The following is a 7,293-nucleotide window of genomic DNA, read 5'->3' as shown; positions in this document are numbered from 1 at the left end:
CCCCCCAGTTCACTTGTGAGCGACATGGCGGTCTCAGTGAATTTGTGGGTCAGGTTTATTTGGATAACAAGCTCTAATACAAAGGATAACCCTTCCCGTTTAGTCGTCGGTATGTGCTTTTAGTCGCATGACGTCCTGTGAGCGTCTCTAGTCGCTTCGAGTAATGTTGAGTCGTTGATGCGTGCTTTCACTTCTCAATCTTTTACGATGAGATGCAGTTTACTCGGGCGATACATCATTTTGGGTAAACCGACGGGGATCGCTTTTGTTGGTTAACCGGGGACCGGTTTAAATCAAGACCAGGAATTGATTTTGGCCTGACAACCTAATTGAAAATCGGTTCGAGCGAGAAACCGAACCGTCGCGAGTAGGTTTCGGTTTCTGGGCATGTAGGCGACCTTTTGAGGCCCATTTAGGCCTATGTAGACCTAATGATTGTGCTCGGAGAACGTGCCTTCGTTTTTTGCTATAAATAGACCTCTTTCCTTTGCTTTCGTCATTCTTCTCTGCAGATTCAGGCATCCCGTTTTCTCTTCCTTCTCTCTACTTTTGCTTTCTCTCTCTAGATAGGTTTTTCTTCGTATAGAATCGTTGGTATCGTTCGGCGGTTGTAGTCGTCTCCTGAATTAAGGAATATGCCTCCGAGAAGTCGATTGTCGCGAGAAGAGAAAGGGAAGGACATCGCAGATTCTCCGAGTCCGACCAGAGATGTGTCAGCGCCCTGCAGTCCTCTGGACGATTTCGACTTGATTCATCGCGATGCTCTTTGGGACACGGAAAATATGACTCTATCTCAGCGTCTTTTGGTCGCTGATGCTCATAGGATGATTCGTGATGAAGACGCCGATCGTGTTGAGGTCGGGAGCAGTGATGCGAGCGGAAGTGAGGATAGAGGAAGAGATCAAGGCGATACTGCGACTGGCTCCGAACGTGGCGACACTGATGAGTCTGATCGGTCTCCGACTCCTTTGAGACAGGTACGCGAGAGAGTTTGTTTCGACCAGATAGACTGTCGCCCAACTGTTTACCATCCTGGTGGAATCTTCGAAGAGCTTGCTCCGCTGCCACCCGGACTGCTATGGGACCCGCGGGCTCAGTCATGGGGGAACGTGTTTGGATCTTCTGCTTCTCATCATACCGTGAGGAATCTGTTAAGGGCGAGTGGCAGTGCTGGTGTTACCTACATCATCCCATCTACCGAGCAGCGTCCCTGGTCGCCTCCGGTCGGTTACCAATGCGTGTATGAGTCCTATTTCGGGGATCATAAGAAGCTATGGTTCCCGATTCCCCGGTTAGTGACGTCCTACGCATTCTGCCGAGACATTGCCATTTCTCAACTTTTGAACGGGTCACTGCGAATAGCCGTCATGCTAATGGTAATGGCAGCTGAAATGGACATCTCGATGAGCGTGAGGGTCTTCGAAGAGTTGACTTTCACGAAGGCGGAGCCAAACGGGATCTTCTCGGTGAAAATGCGTTCAAACTACAACGTCTTGACCGGCCATCCAAATAAGGCGCAGGATTGGCAACGTGCGTATTTCTTTGTGAAATCCGATGAACATGCTTTCGAAGAGCCACCGGGGGACGACTACCGCGTTCTGTGGAACCGGCAACTCGGTAGAGACTCGTCTGCTGGAGTTTCGTTTTAGTCGTTAGTCCTAAATTTTCTTATCCTTGTATTTGCAGTTCGTCATCCGAATACGATCACCTACCCCGAGAAGTTTTTCGAAAGTTCTCAAGCGATCGCGGCGCATAGTCATCTTCGTTGGCCGGATCTAAGTCGGGAGTGGATACGTTGTCAACAAGCTAGGATCGCTAAAGGTAAGCCTGCTGATTATTTTTAGGGCCTACTCGAGTTTCCGTTTGCGATTTTCATGTTGATTCTCTGCTTTTGCAGTTGATTGGGAGTCGAGGCTTCCTTGCGTTCTCGGTCCCCGTAAGTCGCGCCTTCCTTTGTTTACTCGCAAACAACAGAGACTTCTCGACAAAGCCAGAGAAATGGACGGGGTTCTGGACCTATGCGCTCTGTTAAAAGGAAAGTTGCAACTGCTCACGAAGAAGTCGACTACAGTCGATCCTAAGGGACCGTCTGACTCCGGAGTCGACGTCACTTCTGAAGGCGGTGGAGCCTCCAGAGAAGAAGCCTCTAGAAAAGGAGCCTCCAGAGAGGAGGGTCCTATTGCAACCGATCAGGGGGGAATGGCAGAGACTTCTGCTTCTGGTCCCAAGAAGAAGAAGAAAAAGACCAAGAGGACTAACGTGGGAGCGACCGACGAGGTTCCTCCCGAAGAGTCTGCTCCCGTCGACGCGACTTCCGAGGGTTCGAAGTCTAAAAAGAAGAAGGATGGGAGAAAAAGGTCTCGTGGCGGAGCAGAAGGGCAGGAGGCTGTTTTAGTCGGGGCGGCATCAGGTGGTCACCCGAGGAAGAAAACTAAGAGGTCTGTTGAGGCAGAGCCCCGCCCTTCTACCTATGACGCGAACGTTGCTGACGCGGCCATAGTCGACGCTGTTGGGGAAGCCAGCGGTACTTCTGGAAACCTGTCAGAGGAAAAGGGGAAAACATGCGCGCGAGAAGGAGGTTCTCGTGGTGAGCCCGCGATGTCTGAACCTGAAGGTTCCGTCACGAAGAGGAGGAGGGTTGAATTTCCTGATCGCGTCAAGTTTTCCTACAACGAGACAACTCCCCTGATCCTTAATCCCCTTAGGTGTGCGGAGCTGACACGTCAAATTCGTGGTGGGACGAAGGAGATGCCGCAACTGGAAGACCTTTACTTCAAGAATGAATACATCGACGCTGCTTCCTCGAGAGCGCGGGTATCTACGCTTCCTTTCACCTTTTGTCTCCTTCTTTGATTTATTGGGTTGATCCATCTCACGTGGTCCGTGTTTGTCATTTTTCAGAGTGACGGGAGCATGAACTTCCTTGTCGAGAAATACGACAGCGCCCTGAAGCAGACGATGATCCAGTTGGGATCTTGGGAGAAGCTCGCTCAAGCAAGATTGAAGGCCATTGAGAGGGTGAGGGATGAGCATAAAAAGGCTAACGAGAAGGCTGCGAAGGAGAAAGAAGTCCTTCGAGTGAAGTTCGAAGAGCTGGAGGGTAAGCTCAAATCCGCCGGCGCGACTAAGAAAGAGCTTGCTCGAGAGAACACCCGTTTGGAGCAAGCAACTGCGACCCTTGAAAAGGAGAAGGCAGAGCTACTCGAGGAAAGGGACGCTGCGGGTGAGAAATTGATCAGAGAGAGGCAACGCTTGAGAGACTCCCGGGGACTCGAGGTTACTCGTGAGAGGGAAAGGGTCGAAGCTGCTATGATCGAGAAGGCAAACAGCTGCTTTGGTTGCGTGCGCGACCATCTAACTCGCTTGGACGCCTTTGGGAAGGCGAAGAATCTGTACGGTCAAGCTTCGGGGACGAGGAAGTGCCTCGAGATGATAAAGGCAAGTGGGACGGATATCCCGCAAGAATTGATCGAGGTTTTTATCGAGCAGGAGAAACTCTACGAGGTGGAGGCTACGAAGCTTCGTGTGGCTCCGCTGTCTGATAGCGACCTCACTCTTTCCCCGCTGGTTCTCCCTTTTCGTTTCGTCGAGGACAGGTTTAGAGCGTCGTTTGATCCTTATGGATCGAACGTAGATTTGATCGGACCAGGGACGGTTTCTCAGCTCATCAACTCACTCGAAAATACTGAGGAGCCGTCGGAGGAGCCTTTGGTCGATGTCACGTCGGTCCCGGCCGAGCGCGTCGAGGTCCTGGAGGGAGCTGGTCCTAGTGAACGTCCAGGGAATGAGAACCTAGAGGAGGTCCCCGGGAAAGACAACCTTGAGATAGGCAACATTCTGGTTCGAGAGGAAGAGGCCGGGCACGTGGGCATCGAGGATCCTGTCCTCGTCTCGGATTCTTCTTCTGAAGGACGAGAAGGCGAAGAGGAGGAAGACGATAGAGTCGAGGAGACGTCGTCGTTGCAACCCGTCGAGGAAGAGAAGTCCGACGAAGTCAGGAATAGAGATGTTACTCCGCCTCCTGCTGTGGACTCTCTTGTCTCTATTCCTACTCGGGTGGAAGACCCGACCCGACTGTTGCTGAAGACCCAGTCGGTCCTTTTGCTCTTGGGACGTCGGAGGAGATTGGTCAAGATTCTGCGCCTTGACGCTTTATCTTTGTCTTCTTTTCTTTTTATGTTTGTGGTCTTGATAGACCCTGTTGTTGTATTACTAGACGTACTTTTATTTTATCGGCAAGTCACTGTTTTCAAGCAGACTTTTAGATTTGCGGGTTGTTGTGTTCTCAATATGTACTTGCAATTTACCTAAGTGAATTTCAGTTATCTTTAGAGTTTTGCGATATGTTCGCCTAGAGACAATAGATCCTCGACATTTGGCTTTTGCAAATAGATAACGACACAACCCGCTAAGAGACTTTGTTCAGTTCTTGTCGTGTTTCGATTGAGATAACGTCTAGACGCATTTTTCTACTTTGAAAACAAGAGACTGAGTCTAGCAATAGATTCTCGACCTTTGGCTTTTGCAAATAGATAACGACACAACCCGCTAAGAGACTTTGTTCAGTTATTGTCGTGTTTCGATTGACATAACGTCTAGACGCGTTTTTCTATTTTGAAAACAAGAGACTGATTCTATGAGTAGAAGGTTCTTTTTACGCGTTCTCTCAAAGACTATCGAGTAAATGGGTAGCTAATCCGTTACGCGTTTAGTCGAGAAAAGGTTAAAGATTCACTCCATTTGGTCGGTCAGTGCTCTTTGGGCACAGGTGACTCGCAACCGTTTCGTCCTTAGGCTAAGTGTCTGATCAGGACATAGCTAGGAGATGGAACATGAGTGTCCGTGTAGCCCCTGCTGGAGGTACGGGAGCCGTTGGGTTCGACAATCGGTATTTACTCGATCGGAGTCGAAGCAAAGAAAAAGATTTTGACTTTGGTTTTGTTACAGCTGGACCGGTTAAGGCTGCCTACGTACCTCGGTTGAGGATCAAGCCATTCGTAGTTCATTTTTCCCGAGAGAAAGTGGCCGTTGGAAGCGCATTTACTCGGTCGAGTAGAAGTGACCGCGGAGGTGCATCTTAGATGCATTGAGTTCCATACTCTGGGCACTTCTTCTCTGCTTGACGTTTGAAGTCGGTAGAACTCCTGGTTTCACCACTTTGATGATTTTGTAAGGTCCTTCCCACCTAGCGCCGAGCTTGCCGGAGTTCAGCTCCTTAGTGTTCTCGAACACTTTGCGCATGACGAAATCGCCGAGTTCAAGGAGTCTGGCGCGGACCTTTTTTGTTGTAGTAACTCTCTATCTGATGTTGATAGTTTTGGATTCGCAGCAAAGCTTGGTCCCGTCGTTCTTCAATTTCATCGAGGGCGTCAAGCAGCATCTCCTTGTTGAGTTCGACATACTGGGGCATTTTCGAGCGTCGGAGGCTTGAAACGTTAACTTCTGTGGGAGCCATAGCCTCGACACCGTATGCGAGAGAGAAAGGTGTCGATTTGGTCTACCCTCCGGTGCGACTGTCGTTCGTAACATTTCAGTTGGACAATGGATGCTTGGTGCGTGCCGTTGGCAGTTGTCGCAGCTTCTGGCGTAGGACTCGCAATCTGCGATCATCGTCGGCCAAAAAAAGCCCAGGCTTCTCACTTAGATTGCTAATGCACGTCCGCCCGAATGGTTACCTCCAGTGCCTTTGTGTGCTTCGGCCATAACCCTGACCGTTTCTTCGCCGTGGATACATTTGAGTAGTACTTTACTCGCAGTCCATCGATGGAGTTTGTTTTCTACGACAACATAATGGGCACTGCGCGTTTTTAGTCGGCGGGCTGCCCATTTCTCGGTTGGAAGTTCCCCCCTTGAGAGGTAGTCGATAAACTCAGTTTGCCAGTCGGGGCCGAACTCATCAGTAACGAGAGTGTCGGTTTCGGTGACTGGGGCTATGATGGCGGTTTGGCCGTCGAGATATCGATGCTCGACTTCTCAATGCGGTGTATTGGAATAGTTCGTTTAACTTGGTCATGAAGCTTGCTTCCAAGGGCTGCAAGGGCGTCAGCGTAGACGTTTTCTCCTTTGGGAACTTTGACGAGTTCGAAGAACTTGAACACTGCGGCTAATCCCTGTACTATCTTGAGGTAGGCATCCATCCGATCGTTGCGGGCATCATAATCGCCGCTAAACTGACTGGCGACTAACTGCGAGTCACAGTAGGCGCTTAAATGTTTGGCCTTGACAGCTTTTGCTAAGCGGAGTCCAGCGATCAAAGATTCGTATTCAGCTTCGTTGTTCGAGGCTGGAAAGTCGAAGCTAAAAGACTGCCTGATCAGTTCGCCGGTCGGGGACTGCAGTTGAACTCTAGCACTTGCGCCCCTGTTAGTCGAAGATCCGTCGACATGCAGTGTCCAGTTTGGGTTTGGGAGCGTGAGATCTTGCTCTAACTCCGGGGCCAATTCGATTAAAAAGTCTGTGAGGACCTGAGATTTCGCTGCAGTTCTGTTTTTGTAAGTGTTATCAAGCTCACCGAGTTCGATAGCCCACTTCGTTAGTCTTCCGGACCTGTTTGTATTTTGAAGTATCGTTCGGAGGGGCTGGTCGGGTAATACTTCAACCGAATGTGACTGAAAGTAGGGGCGAAGCTTTCTCGCCGCTTCGACGACTGCCAGTGCCATCTTCTCCAGAGTTGGGTATCGCGTTTCTGGACCGATCATGCGCCTACTCGTGTAGAAGATTGGCTTTCGCTCACCGCGATCCTCTTTTATTAGAACGCTACTGATTGCTGCTTGTGATACTGCGACGTAAAGAGATAGAACGTCGCCGACGTCTGGCTTGGCCAGAACGGGTGGAGTTGTAAGATAATGCTTGAGTTTGATAAATTCCTCCTCGCATTTCTCATCCCAGATAAACCTTTTGTTACCTCGGAGGAGGTCGTAGAATGGCAAGCATTTGTCGGTGGATCTGGAGATGAACCGGTTGAGTGCAGCTATCCTACCAGTAAGCCGTTGCACTTCTCTACTATTTTTTGGGCTCGGATGGTTCAAGACCGCAGAGATCTGCTTCGGGTTGGCTTCGATTCCCCGCTGCGTGACTATGTATCCAAGGAACTCGCCTAAGGAAACCCCAAACGTGCACTTTGCTGGGTTCAGTTTCATGATGTATTTGTTGAGAGTTTCGAAGCAATCTCTCAAGTGACAGAGGTGATCAGTAGCATGTAGCGACTTGACAAGCATATCGTCGATGTATACTTCCATGGTGACGCCCAGCTTGTCTGCGAACATTTTGTTCACAAGCCGTTGGTAGGTTGCT

Source organism: Brassica oleracea, chromosome C3 (genome assembly GCF_000695525.1).
Source record: "Brassica oleracea var. oleracea cultivar TO1000 chromosome C3, BOL, whole genome shotgun sequence".
Taxonomy (NCBI): Eukaryota; Viridiplantae; Streptophyta; class Magnoliopsida; order Brassicales; family Brassicaceae; genus Brassica; species Brassica oleracea.
Note: the sequence above shows the minus strand (reverse complement) of the source record.